This window comes from Podarcis vaucheri (genome assembly GCF_965113315.1).
Source record: "Podarcis vaucheri genome assembly, chromosome: 6".
NCBI lineage: Eukaryota > Metazoa > Chordata > Lepidosauria > Squamata > Lacertidae > Podarcis > Podarcis vaucheri.
Genome location: NC_138764.1, coordinates 28,822,781 through 28,839,745, shown reverse-complemented (window position 1 = coordinate 28,839,745; position 16,965 = coordinate 28,822,781). Strand labels below are relative to the sequence as shown.

At 45.7% G+C, this 16,965-nt stretch overlaps 1 protein-coding gene across 1 annotated transcript in view; it reads right to left on the bottom strand.

The window, feature by feature from the left end:
* OLFM3 (olfactomedin 3) overlaps positions 1-16,965 on the bottom strand; it is a 178,853-nt gene that overhangs the window by 68,597 nt on the left and 93,291 nt on the right. The gene's annotated exons all lie outside the window — the stretch shown is intronic.

The following is a 16,965-nucleotide window of genomic DNA, read 5'->3' as shown; positions in this document are numbered from 1 at the left end:
TCCAAATAAACAGGAATACAGTCAGGCTGCATATTTGGCTCTGTCAATGATGGCAGATTTCATATGTGCACAAATGCATAATGTGCATATACAAACCCATGATGGAGAAGAAGGGATGGAAGGAGGAAGACCTGTTCACCTAGGGTGCAATGAATCACACACCTGCAACACTTGTTGGCAGTTGACATTGGGCAAGTTGGACTCTTTATGCTGGTTTTAAATACAGGATGGGAAATGTACATAATTTCAAATGAGGACAAAGGGGTTACTGTAAAACGGTTGCCAAAACTTCTGTTTGTGATGTGGCGGAATAAGTGTTGTAACTTTATTGCTACCTAGGACAGTCATAAATAACTTGTATCTTTAGTCCTCACAGATAGCAATGAAGTCTAGGTATATGTAACTGCTTTCCCAATATTCTTTCCTTGCCTCTTCTATTGATATTTAGATGGTTTAGATTGTTATCTCCCTGGGGCAGAGATGCTATTTAGTTACATTTGTCTGTAAAATATTGTGTATCCAATGGCAACGTATAAATAAAGCACACCATCATTGGCAACAACAACCCCATAATCAACCACAGTTTCCCATGATTTCCACAATTTTCTGTTGTGACTCATGATATTGCAATTTATCTAAGGAAACTATTGTACAAATAAAGAAGTTACCTAAGAACAATATTATAGATTTCTTATTTCCTAAGGGTGTAATAGGTTGGTCCCTGCGCATGAGAAAGTCTTTCCTGCCAGCTTATCAGGACTCACTTTTCCTCAGTCATAGAATGAAGGCTCACCTGAGGCCACCTGGGCTAGAACAACCCTTTAAAAAGATGCTGTTGGCAGGTAAAGGTTTTGAAATATCTACAGCTGAAACGTCCATTGAGCTCAGTAACAAAGCATGTGCCAAAGGCCTTGGGTTCAACCCCATGTGTCTCCAGGTAAGCCTCCTGTCTGAAACCCCGGAGAACTTCTGCCATCCAGTGCTGAGAGAGCTAAGCAAGGAAGACCAATGGTTTGACTTGGTATTTTGTCTCTGCTTTTACTCTGGCTGTGCTGCTCTTTGCTAATAGGTTTCCAGCTCCTATGAGATTTTTTCAGCTGCCCACGTGACCGCATGAATTCAAGGGGGGTTGCAGTTAGCTTGTTTATCTGTGCTGTTTTTGGATTTTATGATGTTATTTTTTTTTAGCGTATCTCTGCTTTTATAAAGCGGGTTAAGCTATTGGACATTGCCCAGGGAACCATGCCATGGCGTGAGGAACAAATAAAAATAAAGCAGCTGCCTATGACCTTCTCTATCTCTTTGGCATCTCAGAATATTATCACCACATGAAATGCCTTAGTAACCAGCAGTATGTATGGGCTTGGATCTTAAACACCCTTAATTGGCAAAGAGTTCCATTTTAATAACAGATTGGATGTACAGTGGTGCCTCGCAAGACGAAATTAATTCGTTCTGCAAGTCTCTTCGTCTTGCGAGTTTTTCGTCTTGCGATGCACGGTTTCCCATAGGAATGCATTGAAAATCAATTAATGCGTTCCTAGGGAAACCGCCTTCAGACCAGGTCCGGGGACAGTCTGTCCCCGGACCTCTTCTGAAGGCTGGGGGGGGGACAAGGGCTTTTCTTCCCACCCCCAGCATTTTAAAAAACCCCGGGACAGCGGAGGACTTCTCCGCTGTCCGGGCGATCTTAAAATGCTGACGGGCGGCATTTTAAAATCGCCCCGGGACAGCGGAGGACTTAAAAGCCCCTGGGAAGGCAGGCAGGGGGGACAAAGACTTTTGCCCCCCGCCCGCCTTCAGAAGAGGTCCAGGACCTCTTCTGAAGGCGGGCGGGGGGGGGGCGAAAGTCTTTGCTCCCCCCCCTGCCTTCAAAAGCTGTCCTGGACAGGCTTCGCGGACCTCTCCCGCTGCTTGCGGAGAGTTGCCAGCATGCCGAAGCCTGCGCTTCCCCGCTGTCCCGGAGATTTCCCTATGGGCTGTCGTCTTGCGAAGCAAGCCCGTAGGGAAATTCGTTTTGCGAAGCGCCTCCAAAACGAAAAACCCTTTCGTCTAGCGGGTTTTCCGTCTTGCGAGGCGTTCGTCTTGCGGGGTACCACTGTAAGTTCCTTCTGTGAAACCCTTGTATGAAATTCAAGTAACTTTTCCATATGCTCTATTTACTTTAGAGAAAGTAAAAGATAAAACACAAAAGGCTTGCTTCTGGCTCCAATTTGCTGCAGCCATCATCCAACCTGTTCACCAAGGCTCAGGTGAACATTGCTACGACTTGGGCAGGGATGTCCATGTGATGAACATCTGAAGCATCCAATGTGTGTGGAAGGCCGTTTACAAGCATCACATGTCTGCTTATGCATGCAGATCTTTCTTGCTGGCAAATAGAGCCCACTGGGACTGGTAGGGCAGGAGGCAGGAAGACCAACAATATGTTGAGCCAGTGCCAATGGCAGGCAGAGACACCCCCTGGCTGGTTGTGGGGGGACAGGCAGGCAGGATTGGCTGAAGATAAGGTTGGTAAGGAAGTGCCCCATCTGCCCTCATGGACTAGCCTCCACCATTTGTTATGAGTGGGACATTTGTTACTGAGAGCAATGAGGTCTGAAGGGAGGAGATTGTATATCACACAATGCTAAATAAGAAGAAGAAGAAGAAGAGTTTGGATTTGATACCCCACCTTTCACTCCCCTTCAGGAGTCTCAAAGCGGATCACATTCTCCTTTCCCTTCCTCCCCCACAACAAACACTCTGTGAGGTGAGTGGGGCTGAGAGACTTCACAGAAGTGTGACTGGCCCAAGGTCACCCAGCAGCTGCATGTGGAGGAGCGGAGACACGAACCCGGTTTCCCAGATTACGAGACTACCGCTCTTAACCACTGCACCACACTGGCTCTCGATGGGAATAATAAAATAAATGGGAAGAGTTGACAAAGTAAGATGGTGTGTGTGTGTGTGTGTGTGTGTGTGTGTGTGAGAGAGAGAGAGAGAGAGAGAGAGAGAGAATCAAATATGCTACTTTCAAAGTGAATATAAAAATGAGAGAATATTTGGCACAACCATCCTACGCATCCCCCTGAATCTGTGCTCCAAATGCAAACCAAAGCTCCTCTTTCTCCTTATGCATTTCAAATTATTTCAGCCTATCTCTTTGATTTAGCCAAGATGTACAGAAAAATCAATCAATGCCTATTTCAAAACACAGTGTGATCTGTTGTATAATTTTATGAGGGACTCAGAGGCTTGGCCACATATATACAAAAGAGATCCCTCGCTTCTAAATATTGAATTCTTTCTTGGAAATACTGAGTTTGACGGAATATTATTTTGCAGAAGTATTCCTGTGAAGTATGCCCTTGAAAATTGGCTAAGTTTTAGTCCACAGGCAAATGAGGGAAACCAAAATTCCATTTGAAATTTGTAGCTCTCTGCTCCCTGGAAAATCACCAGCCAGCAGTTAATATAAAATATATGAACTAGAATATGCCTCATAGCTACCTTACTACATGAAGAATGGCACTGGAAAGGCTGGCACTGCCACACAGTAAAATTTGCTGTAGTCAATATATGGAAACGGTGCATTTACGATTGATTATAGGTGGATGCAGATATCCATTTATCAAATAGTAATTTATCACAGGATGCATGTGGCCTCTTTCTAAGATATATTCCTGGTTTAGTTCAAAGCAGCAGCAGAAGACATAGCTAGACTGTTCCTGGACTGCATCACTTCGGACTGCAAGTGGGGCAAATCACATTATTGAATACAAGGACGGGGAATTGTTGGCCCTCTTGGTGTTGCTGTACTGCAACTCCCATCATCTCCATCCAGCATGGCCAATAGTCAGGGATGATGGGAATTGGAGTTCAACAACAGGTGCCGAGCCACAGGTTCCCCACCCAAGATCTTGCATTTCCACGTCTAACAATTTCTCCCCAAATCTACAAATTTACAAGCCTAGCCTTCTCACTGACAGGTAACTTCTGTATGTGCAGTAGGAATTTTAATTTAGTTTATTTATTACATGGAGGAGAACATCAAACACATGAGCCCCACAAGTGCTGTCTGCAACGCTCCAGTCCAGGCACAATTTCACTGCCCCATCTGTGCTTGGTGTAAATGAGTCTTCTTCAGCCCTCCTGCAAAGGATAAGGAGAATTTTACCTCTCATCAGATGCAGAAGTCTAATTAAAATGTGGAGTAAGGTGCTCTTCCCATATCTGTCCTCTGATTTCCATTGCTGAAGTTTCTCCTCGGACTTACTGTGGTGGGCATGGAATGGCTTGATAAGCTGGCCTTCTGTATCATCTTGCCAAGGGTCGAGTAGGACCCTTGTACCTATGGGACTGCCTCTCCTAGTATGTCCCACTGAGGACCTAACGGTCTTCAAATAAAAGTATCTTGGAGATCCCGGGCCACAGGGAGGTTAGGCTGGCCTCAACCAGAGCCAGGGCTTTTCCGGCCGTGGCCCTGATCTGGTGGAACGCTCTGTCACAAGAGACTAGGGCCCTGCGGGACTTGACATCTTTCTGCAGGGCATGCAAGACAGAGCTGTTCCACCAGGCCTTTGGCCAAGGCACAGTCTGACCCCTTCTCTCCTTCTGTAATCTTCATAGAACTCTAGCCCAATGGTTGCCATTAATTTGATTCTGAACTGATTTTAGAATGTATTTTAATTAATTGATTGTGATTTTATGTAAATTGTGCTATTTTTACTGTTGTTAGCTGCTCTGAGCCTGGCTTTGGCTGGGGAGGAGGGCGGGATATAAATAATTTATTATTATTATTATTATTATTATTATTATTATTATTATTATTATTATTAATTGCTGGTGCCGAAGTGTGAGAAAACAGTTCTTCAGGTCCACTAAGCCAGAACCAGCACCAGCATGTGCCAGTCTTGGGCAGTTGCCAGCTGATGCCAGTTGCCAAAACTGATGCCTGTTTTGGCTCCTCCTTGATTCTAGCCCCTCTGGCTACCAGGTGACTGAGTCTAGCTGCCATTCTGATTTCAGACAGTGCCCCTGGAGTGGCATCATTCCTGGAGATTGTTGTGATACCCAGCCACCTGTTACTGCCTGCTCCTTCCTGTACTACTTCCAGGAAGCCCACTAGAGGAAGGGCCCCATCAGCAGGTGGACACTGTGCTCAGGGCCCTCGCAGACTGGAGGCAACCCTGAAACCAACTTTCCAGCCATCCAGCTATGTGGATGGACACAGGTGGCTATTATTGAAGTGATAACTTGGTACTGGTTGCAGGTGGCACGGTGGGTGCAGCAGGGCTCACCCGGCCTCCAGGGAGTTGAGTCACTGCCTCTTGCCAGAATGGAGAAGCAAAGTCGCAGGGAGGATGACCTGGTGAAGATACTGTGGCAGGAGCACCAGATTAGCTCTGCCAGTGAGCCTCTAAGCTCTGGAGATGTCACCAGAAAATGGTCCACTTCTTTTCAAGCTAGAGGAGTTAGAAATTTGTTTCTTTAAAAGTAAAGACAAGTTTTGGTGGATGCTGCGTGCTACATCCCATGGCCACAATCTGCCTTAATTGAAACTGCTCTGTCTTTTCAGAAGCTCTGGCCTGTGTTTCTGTGCTTCATTTCATCTGATAATCTCAAGCCACACAAAGGTACAGGTGAAGAAATACTGTGATGCTTTGAGATATAACTAAACTCCTCCTCCAGTCTTGTCCACTTAAGAACCTAAGAAGAGCTTTCTGGATCAGGACAATGACCCCTCTAGTTCAGCCTCCCGTAGTCAAGGAAGTGGCCGAAACCATCCCTCAGGTTCCTCTCAGGCAGGGAACAGAATAAGAAACGCAAACAAGATTCCAGGAAGACAATGCCCTTTAACTAACTTCACTGCAGTAAAGGACAGTCCCGTAAGTGATGGGTACTGCAACGATCACAGGATCCACACAGTTTATGTACCTTTTACAAACAGCATAAAAGGTAAAGGGACCCCTGACTATTAGGTCCAGTCACGGACGACTCTGGGGTTGCGGCGCTCATCTCGCTTTACTGGCCTCCGGGTCATCTGGCCAGCATGACTGAACCAGAGCAGCACACGGAAATGCCGTTTACCTTTCCGCTGGAGTGGTACCTATTTATCTACTTGCACTTTGACGTGCTTTCGAACTGCTAGGTTGGCAGGAGCAGGGACTGAGCAATGGGAGCTCACCCCGTCGCGGGAATTCGAACCGCTGACCTTCTGATCGGCAAGTCCTAGGTTCTGTGGTCCCTACAAACAGCATACATCAGGCTAATTACATAACTACTTTCACATTGTTCATTCCATGTCAGCCAACAACATTACAAGTCATCCCAGTACAATAAATTAACAATAGTAACAGTAACAACAAACAAAAGCAAAAAGGTTAATCTTTAAACTTAAACATACAGAACCTTTAACTTCCTTGCCTCTAATATGCATAGTATAAAATTAGTGAAGGCCTCTATACCTCTTCTATAATCAGGTTCAAGCTAACTAATACTTATCAAATATCAATGCAGAGCTTTTTTTTTTTTTGCTGGAACTCAACAGAACTCAGTTCTGACACCTCTCAGGTAGGCGCCATTGCCATTCTAAGAGAACAAAGGTGAGTTTCAGTACCTCTTTTTCTAGAAAAATAGCACTGTATGAATGAAAGTATTTCAAGCAACAAGAATATATGTTCGTACATTGTACCTGAAATATCAGCATCCCTTAATGACTTTTATTGCTAGGCCTATTCACCACCTTATTAGCTCGTTCACTACCATTTGCCCATCACATTGTATCTGCAGTATACAGGGAACTGAATCAACAACTCTTTACCCATCAGTGCATCAGCATAAGAGCAAAATAAAAAAAGCAAACATCCTCAGACTTTGTCCTGAGCAAGGTCAATCCAATACTTTTTGTTGCTTGTGTTTCATGTGTACACTATCCTAGGGGCTTTTAAGGTAAGTTGGGGAGCAATAACAAAGGGTAAAGCATGTTTTCCTTCACACTTTTCTCACAGCCTACTAAGTACCCATGGAAAATCCACAAGCAGAATATGAGTGCTGAGAGCCTGCAGCTCTCAGCAACTGGTATTCAGAGGCATGAGGCCATCAACTCAGTGCTGAGAAGATGAGAGGAAATCTCTCTCTCAAGGAGGGTATTGGCACAAAGCGTGTTCTCCTTCATAGAGAGCACGTATTGCGGTGGGGGCGACAGGACACTCCAAAGTTGTGGGGCGGGCTAATTGATCGTTGGCCACTGTTGTGATTGGGCTTCCCTTGTTGTTGGGAAGAAGTTAATGTTGCCATTTGTTGATTGACAGCCAGAAATGCTAAAACTCCCTGCACGAGGCATAGAGCTTCCTCTTTTCACCCCGTGCATCGGATTGCCCGTCCCCCCTATATTTAGGGTTGTTCACTTTGACCTTGCTATGCCTGTCATGGGGTCGTCTGTTCTTGGGGCAGGGGCCCAGTAGGAAATTTGTCCATATGGCTGATTGGCTGGGGCCATATGGTTTTTGCCTACTGCGTAGCAAATCATCACAACTTGTAAGGTTGGGTTAGGCATTGGTTTATGGTTTGGTTGGTTGGGGGGCATGGATTGGCTGCGCCTGCCCCTCTAATGCTGCTGCTGCAAGGGATTCCATTAAAGGAATATAGGGGCTCACTATTGCTTTTGTCCAACCCTGTCAAGGGGCTCGGGCCACGCAAGCAGCGGCGTAGCGTGAGTTGTCAGCACCCGGGGCAACACAAGTAATTTGCGCCCCCTAACCCGGGGCAAGGCAAGTAATTTGCGCCCCCCCTAACCCCTAACCTGCGAGTTGCCGCTGGCGCTGCCGCCCAAACGACGCCGCTTGCCCGGAGGAGGAGGGGGGCAGAGAGGCGAGGAAAATGCAACGGCCCAGCAGCTGCAGCAGCACCGGCGGAGGCGGGGCTGTGAGTAGGGGCTGCCTGGCGCGTCCTCCGCGGCAAGCGCTGAGAGCCGCTGCCTGCCGGGCGCCTTCAGCCCGGACGCGCGCACAGCTCGTCAGTTCCGCGAGACATGCGGCTCCGCTACAGCCTGCGCCCGAGGCTCTTCGGCGACTCCGGAGGCAGTGAGCGCGCCCCCCCAGATGTTGCGCCCGGTGCGGCCGGCACCCCTGGCACCCCCACGCTACGCCACTGCACGCAAGGGCCCCTGGTTGCATTTGGGGAGGGCTGAGGGCAGCTTCCCTGCTCCGTTGCTACCCCCAAGTATATTCCCCTTTTCTGACTTTCGCAGGCGTGCGGAATGTCAGTCTGTTCCCCACTGGGGGGCAGATAGTTGCAACCAATGCCTAAGCAACCACTCACATTTTTGTATTTTAATAAAGTTGTGGCCAAAATTATGCCAAAAACCTTAAAGAAAATTTCTGTGTGATGTGTGAGTTATTTGGGGTGGCCCTGGGGACCTCGACACGCAAGCAGAAAAATGCCATCAGAACAGCCCTATCCCTAAAATGGTGGTGGGTAGGGAAACCTGGAGAAGGAGATGATGAAGGAACGGACAAGTCCCCATGGCAGTAGGCAGTCTTCCTTCAGACACCGCAGCCTCAAGTAACTTATAGCTTCCTAGATCCTAGTAGACAGCATCTTGAAGTCTACTAAGAAATGAACTGGGGACCCAGAATATGTGATGAGCAAACAACATTTGTGGGTTTACAGGAAGCTTTGTGAAGAAATAATATTAGAAACACTGTAAAAAGGGGAACAAGGGAGTAAGTTTATTTAAAACAAAAGGCAATGTTAAATTTAGAATTGCGGATAGAAGATTTGATAACGGAAGATTTGCAGATGAGTCCTTCGAAGGAAGTCAAAATTTGTATTTGTGATAATATTGAAAATGTATGTTTAAATTTTATATTGGAAATTGAATAAAAATAATTTTAAAAAAGAAAAGAAATGAACTGGGGACCAACTGTAATTCTTTAGATACTGGAAGAACGTTTCCTGGCTGGACATAGCCCCATTTAACAACCAGGCTGCATATTCTGGAAATGGCTGGGGAAAAACAACAACGGCACGCACAAAAAAAATCTGAGGTGGAGGAAGTACAAACAAAGGTGTTGGAACATAATTTGAAATCTAAAAAGCCATGGGCAAATGGTGTGATTCGGCCTGGAAGCCTCTGTGGTGATTAGCTCAAGATATATTACCCAAGGGTGTGTTCTGGTCGCCCCCAGGAGCAAGCGGCTATTTCGACATTACTGGGAGATGGAAGGCTTTAAATTCTGCCCTGCCACCGACTCCCTCAGTGATCTCTGTAGGAGAGCTAACCTTATAAAACGTGGTAGAAGCAGCACATCCAACTCAGTCTGAATGCCGGGAGGATTAATTAGTCAGTGTTTGTAAAGACTATTGAAGATGAAAAGAGCCATATATCTGTACTAACCTGGGGCTATATGAGTGGTATGAAGCCAAATTAGAATTTGGGCCTCTTTTGTCAGGCATTTGTTTGAGTTGGAGAGGTTTAAAAAGTTGCTGTAACTTATTTTAAAAGAGAAGAAAAAGATCGGTGTCTCTGCTCACTCCCTCTGACAAAGGATTTATGGTGAGCCAGAGCCTTGCTCTGAGGGGAAATGGGGAAGCTGGCAGCAGTAAAATGAGAAAAAATGCCTCAACATGTAAAACTATATTACATTTATATATATATCTCATTCGCATCCGAAGCAAAATAAATAACCGGGAGCCGTTGGTGCAATACACAAAGTGAGCTTTAATAACTCGCTACTGTTGCTGACATGCATCCACCTTTTCTTTTCTAACCTGTCAGTGTGTCTGCTCAGTGTTACAGATGGAAATTTCCACACAGGCAGAGTCTGATGTGCTGCAGAATAAAGAGAGTTCGCCTAGGCCTGGTGGATTGATTCTCCTGCAGACAAAGCAGGCAACTGGGGTTTTGCTTTCTTGAGAAAAACAACAGTTTCCTAAACCACCAGGGACAATAACCAAAGGAGGTGCTGCAGAACCATGCAAGAGCATAAGCAAATCATATCCATGAGAGCGACAGGGAAAAATCACCCGGCTCTTTTGTTCAGACGAAAGGCAAACAAGTTCCACATCATGTGGGCCAGTCTGGGACCTCTACTTGAGCCACTATTGTAGCAGAAAGTGTGAGTGGACCCATCTCCACGTTCATGAGATAAGACATGACTGAAGCCTTGAGCATCTCATGATAGCATCTCATGCAGTCAGACCTAGTTGAAACACCAGACTGGGCAAAATATCCCATTCCAACAACCTTATGGCCTCACCTCTCTCAGCTAACTCTCTCTGTGCCCTTGAGGTGGTTCCTTCAGGTTGCTGCCCTGAGTGAAGGATCCACCAGCAGATGTATTTTGGAGTGTCTAAAAGGGGAGCGTCTACCTCTGAAAAGTCTCCAATCTCAATATATGGAGATGCTTCTTGACTCACATGTAATCTCCTCCTCAATTCGAGTCCCACTCGACCTCTTTGTATTGCTCCCTCCACTCCAATGACACAGTCAAGGATCTGCTCCTCACCTTCCAAGGCATTCTCCCCTTACTGCACTTGGAGCTCAACTTACAGCCTATGGATGCTCCCGAATGACGTCGTGCTCAGATGTATCCCGCTGCAGCCAAAGGTAGAGATGCATGGTAAAAGATTGTTGAGTTGGCTGCTGGAAGTTAGTGACACAAGCACATTGACATTCTCTGTTTTGCCTGGATTAGCTTTCCATGTTGTTTTAGGTGAGCTTTGCAGACAAATCTGACTTCCACTGACTTTTATCTGGGGCGGTGGAGGAGCAAGTAAGCATAAAACATTCACCTGACCTCACACCAGATATAAACCTGGGGTTCAAGGCTCAAGTGCAAAGGTTCTTTGGTTTACATGCTTTGAATATTATTTTGCTTTTGCTTTTTGGTTTACATTGGTGTGTCTACTTGCATTGTGTCATGAAGAGAAGGAAGGAAAAGAAGGAAGGAAGGAAGGAAGGAAGGAAGGAAGGAAGGAAGGAAGGAAGGAAGGGGCTTAACAATTAAAATGCTTAGTTCACTAGCTAAAGCAAAGGAAGGTGCTTCTCAGGTTAATTGGAAACTAAGAAGCCTCAGACAGACAATCTTTGGACATTGCTAAGACAGAGCTGAAGACTTCAGTGCTATGCAAATGGGCTAGAGGAGCTATACAGTATCCCCTAGAGTATACACACACCGCTAATTATCCAGGAGACCAGTTGCAAAAGCACGTGCACAAAACTAATTATAAAACTTTATAAAAGATTGTTCTATGAAAGACATGCTAGCAAAAGGAGAAAGTGTTACAGCTAGGGAGGTGGGTGGGTGGGGAAATGTTTCTTGGGACACATTTTGCTGTAACCTGACAGGCACTTCCAGAGACAATAAGCAAACCGAAATACAGTTATTCTATGAAATTCACACTTCTCTGAATTTTGTGACGGCCATGCATGCAAAATGCATTCATTAGCGAAAGTAGCATTAAAAAAAGGCATTGTGTCAGGGAGAATTGCTTGCAAAAAAATGTGTGTAGTAGGAAAAAATCACATACAAAAATGTTCATGTTAGAAGAAATGTGCACATAAATGCTGACAAATTTACATGAGAACTAAAAAAAAAAAAGTTTGCCAACTGATGCAGAAAGTGGCAAATGGAACTTTGGGTTGGAACAAATAAGAAACAGAAATGGACAGATTTGCTCACTCAGCTGCAGAGCAATCCTATGCATATCTACTAAAAACCTGGACCATCTATGTTTACAGTGGTACCTCTGGTTACATACGCTTCAGGTTACATACGCTTCAGGTTACAGACTCCGCTAACCCAGAAATAGTGCTTCAGGTTAAGAACTTTGCTTCAGGATAAGAACAGAAATCATGCTCCGGCGGCGTGGCGGCAGCAGGAGGCCCCATTAGCTAAAGTGGTGCTTCAGGTTAAGAACAGTTTCAGGTTAAGAACAGACCTCCGGAACCAATTAAGTACTTAACCTGAGGTACCACTGTATTGAGGTTGACTCCCAGGCAAGTGTGCAGAGAACTGCAGCCTTATTGCATATATGGACCCTGAATCTGGACAAGTTATAACAAAGCTGTAATGGGAGGAGAAAGTATTGAGTTCTCATCGCTATTGGATATTGCTATGGTTTGTGGGCAACATATAAACTTTGGAGGAGACTTGGGCCTCTAGATTCCCAGAACTAATAATCTTACAGGGTGATGCTTAAAGAAGTAACTGGGTTTTGCCAAGCTATTTTGAGCACCTTCCACAATCTGTATGTTTTGATGTAATAAAGATGTAGGCTGCGCCGCTAGAAAGCTTTGCATGCCTTATTGCAAAGCAGGGCCATTCTAAACTTGGCAGAAGAAGAAATAAAGGGTGAGATGGTAACACTGATTGTGCTCTTAAAACGACGAAGGTATAGAGATAATGGCCAGGATTGGGGAGGGGAGGATTGAGAGAACCATGGATGTGGTTCTGTAAGCACAAGGCAGTTTTAGATTTGTTTTCCTTGAACAGTAGCCTTAAGAACATAAGAAGTGTCCTGCTGGATCAGCTCAGTGGTCTATCTAGTCTGACATTCTGTTATCACAGCAGCCAACCAAATGCTTGTGGGAAAACCATTGGCAGGACCAAGCAAACCATTGGCAGGACCAGTGCTTCAGGGTTAGCAAATCTGGGTAGCCTCAGATAGTCCCACTGCTGCTGACTGGAGACTCCACCAGTGCTGCTGCTACTCCATGGCAAGGAGAAGAAGAAGAAGAGTTTGGATTTGATATCCCGCTTTATCACTACCTGAAGGAGTCTCAAAGCGGCCAACGTTCTCCTTTCCTTTCCTCCCCCACAACAAACACTCTGTGAGGTGAGTGGGGCTGAGAGACTTCAGAGAAGTGTGATTAGCCCAAGGTCACCCAGCAGCTGCATGTGGAGGAGCGGAGATGCGAACCTGGTTCACCAGATTACGAGTCTACTGCTCTTAACCACTACACCACACTGGCGTAGAGGAGGAAAATAAAGGGTGAGGGTTGGCACTGGAGTGGGAGCTCATTCCTTGTCTGGGTCCACCCAAACCTGGAGGTGGCCGCAAGGTGTTCCAAGAAGAAAACAAAGCCAGTCATTCTATTGGGCTAGCTAGCTCATGTCTTTCATGTGAATCTGAGTCATTCCATGGATCCTGACCAATTCAGTTTTTCTTCATTTTTAGAAATATAATTAAAGTGAGAAAGACTCCTACATACATAGAGAAGGAAAGGAGGGAGAGCTTCTTAAGTGTACAAGCAGCCCAACAGTGCGACTCTGCTCTGAGAAGGTTTGTCAGGATTAAATCCCATTTCAGCAGCTGGAATGAAGCAGCCTTGGTGAAAAGCTTCTTGATCTGCTCTGCCCATTAAGCAAAGGGATGCTTCTCCCCTGCAGTGCCACTTCCAAACATTTGTGGTGACTGAGGAGTTCAGAATCAGATGGAGCAACATGTTGCAGCCTTCAGTAATTGGCACAGGCTGGAGTTGTGAAAACAGTGTGCAAGTGGAAGGTCAGTGTACAGAGTGCTCTAACAACCACATCTGCTTCAAATGTTTGGAGGAGCCTTGATGGAGTGCTCAGCAAGACGTGGCATTAACCATGCAATTAAGTGACTGCATGAATGGATTTTTAAAAGCCATGGTGGCAGTGGATAATTTAACCCTTTGCCCCCTCAGCAGATCTGATCTCTGTTGGGTCCTCACAGCTGGTATTTGCACTGAGAGGAAAGATTCCATTGCCATTTTTATTTTCAATTGGTTTATCAGTTGATAGAGGCCAAGAACTGGCTTGCGCGCAACAGTAAGCCCAAGTATGGCTTAGTGCAAATGAATGAGCAGGCAGGGTATCGAAGAGGAGATTGTGGGCACTGTGATCCTCTCCTGATCCTCCTGCTGCTGCTATGAGTCACACCAGGGTTTTGCCTAGAATGCTGGCCAAACCCAGGCCCATGGTTTGTCTCACTCCAGACAAACCACAAGCTGTGATCCAGGTTGGTCTTTAATTTACACTGCATAGTTTGTCTAGTGGAGACAAACTCCAGATTCAGACAGCACACTCAGCCACGCTATGGCTTATCTCACATCAGAACTTGGAGGAGAACTGCAGCAACATGTGTTTTAAGTCAGGGCTTGGGTTTTTGACTCATCTCCCTGCTCAAAAACATAGTGACCCAATTTCCCCTTGATAAATAAATGTAAAACGATTGAAGAGAAGCCCTTTCCAAGGGGGTAGGTTTTGAACAAACCCAACAAAGGCCATTTTTAGTGCCCTTGTCAAGTACCATATTTACAAAATGTGAATTTATGTGTGATAGTGATATGGTTTACTCTGCACTTGACTAGGTAAGGAAGAGTTCAGCCAGGCAGAAAGCACTGCAGGAGGGTGTGAGGTATGGCTGGTAAGGGATTTGGCCTGGGGGAGAGAGTGTGGCCTCTGGAGAGTCTCAAGGACCAGAGAGACAGGCATGAAGGGCCACATTTTGCCCTCGGCCTGAGGTTCTCAATCCTTTGATATAAAAAGTTTCAAGATTTGCTGTTATTACTTATGTATTCCTTTCTGGGGCATAGCCTACCCAAAAACTGAACCTTAAAACGGTACACTGAACCACAGACAATCTAAAATTAACAAAGTACAGATCATTTAGAAAAAGGTCCAGTTGAACCAAATAACGATGAGTAAGATAGCACTTACTACAGCTTTATTGTGCACGAAGTGAAAAGCAAACTGGACAATAAGTTACCAACATAAAACAGCAAAACCACAAACTTTAAGGGCATTCCATCAATCTGCCAGTAAGACTTTCCCCAATTCATTCCCAACTTGAGCTGCTTTTTTTTATTATTATTTCAATACCTGGAAAACATATTTGGAGGCTAGCTCTGTGTTTCTGAGGCTCAGGCTGAAATCAATGGGATTTACTACTATATAAATTTGTTGACGGTTGAAATGAAAAAGGCAGAATTGTTAACCGTAAGTCTCCCGCAAAAGAAATAGGAAACAAATAAAGGGCAAGTTCATGCATACTGTGGTCTCTATGAGATCAACCCCGGACTACATGTGGCCATTGCTGAGATTGTGAAAAGCAGGGGTCAGCAAACTTTTTCAGCAGGGGGCCGGTCCACTGTCCCTCAGACCTTGTGGGGGGCCAGACTATATTTTGGGGGAAAATGAACAAATAACCCAGAGATGCATTTTAAATAAAAGGACACATTCTACTCATGTAAAAACATGCTGATTCCCTGACCGTCCGCTGGCTGGATTTAGAAGGCGATTGGTTCGAGTCTGCCCCCCTGGCCTTAGTTTGCCTACCCATGGTGAAGAGTAATCATACAGAAGAACATACAACGCTATCGTAAAACGAATCAGACCATTGGTTCATCTAGCCCAGAGTCCTGCCTGCTTTGATTAGCAGGAACTCTCTGGCATGGATCCATCTCAGGAGATTTTGAGTCCTGGACCTTCTTCATGCAAATCAGGCGCCCTCCTATATCTGAGCTGGGGGAAGGAGCTAGGATTCTTGCTCCCCTTTCAAAAGCAGCGTGAGGGACAATGAGGAGAACCTCCCTCCCCCAACTCCAGTTCCTGCCAATCAGATGCCCCTCTGTTTCTGCCTCCTCCTCCAAGCCTGATTCTGACAGCGTTTGGGGGATGATGTCTCTCCACCTCCCCCCTTTCAACTAAACTTACCTAGGACTGTCTGGTACTCAGCAAGGTGTAACTGCTAAGAGTTCAAACACATGGTGCATTCAGGCATGGGGAATATCGCATTGGGCTTCCTGCTAGCACTTCTGTTCTTAGTCTTCCATTGCTCCTTTCACACTGGGGCATTATAGAACTGTGGCCTTATGACCGGCAGCTCATGCTAACTTTCTTTCATACCAGTGAGCATGGGGTGACCCAACAAGGAATGCCATTGAACAATGTTGCTATCCCCTCCCACCCGCCATTCCGCACATGCGTGCTTTTGTACCCCCACCATTCCCCCACAAAAACAGCAGGAAAAAACTTTATACCACCCCAAATTTAATCACTTTTACTCCCACAATTTTCAGGGTCACGTGGTCTGCAAATAGATTCCCCCCCCCCCGAAATAAAATAGAATGGAAATGAACACTGAACATGTGCTATGTTCCATTAGTTTTCATGAACTGGCTTTTACGTCACATGAAAGCTGAAATATAATGCAGAAATTAACCGTCCGGGGAGTGCTGAGGAAAGGGAATAAGATGCCGTTTCTCTCCCATGCTCTATTTAATATCCCGTTTCCGATCCAATATCTTACTCTGTGTGCTTTTAACCTTATCTTAGCCAGTCGTTACTTCAGTAGTTGACAGTACAGTGGTACCTCGGGTTAAGTACTTAATTTGTTCCGGAGGTCCGTACTTAACCTGAAACTGTTCTTAACCTGAAGCACCACTTTAGCTACTGGGGCCTCCCACTGCTGCTGTGCCGCCGGAGCACAATTTCTGGGATAGCGGAGCCTGTAACCTGAAGCGTATGTAACCCGAGGTACCACTGTATTACCAGTTCAGCCTGAATTATTCATTGCACAGGAACACAGGAAGCTGCCTTATACTGCCTGAGTCAGACCTTTGGTCCATCTTGCTCAATATGGTCTACACTGACTGGCAGCAGATGTCTAGGAATTTAAGTGGGGAGATGAAAGGGGTTGAACTTCAGACCTTTTGCTTGCAAGGCAGACACTCCACCACTGAGCCCCAGTCCTCCCCTTAATTGCACTTTGGGTTAATTTGTTCCCCCACCTTCCTTTTGGCTGCAGTCCTCATTTTTACATAGAGCTCTGCTGGCTTCAAATGCATCGCAGGTCCAATTTAAATGTGATGCTTGGCATTTAAAAATAAATCACTACCCATACAGGGGTTCCATATGGACACTGTCACGTCTAACCCAAGTTGCTGGCACTGAGATGTGCGGCATTTGCACACCACGTATCTGTGGCCCACGAGTACCCTATCCCTTG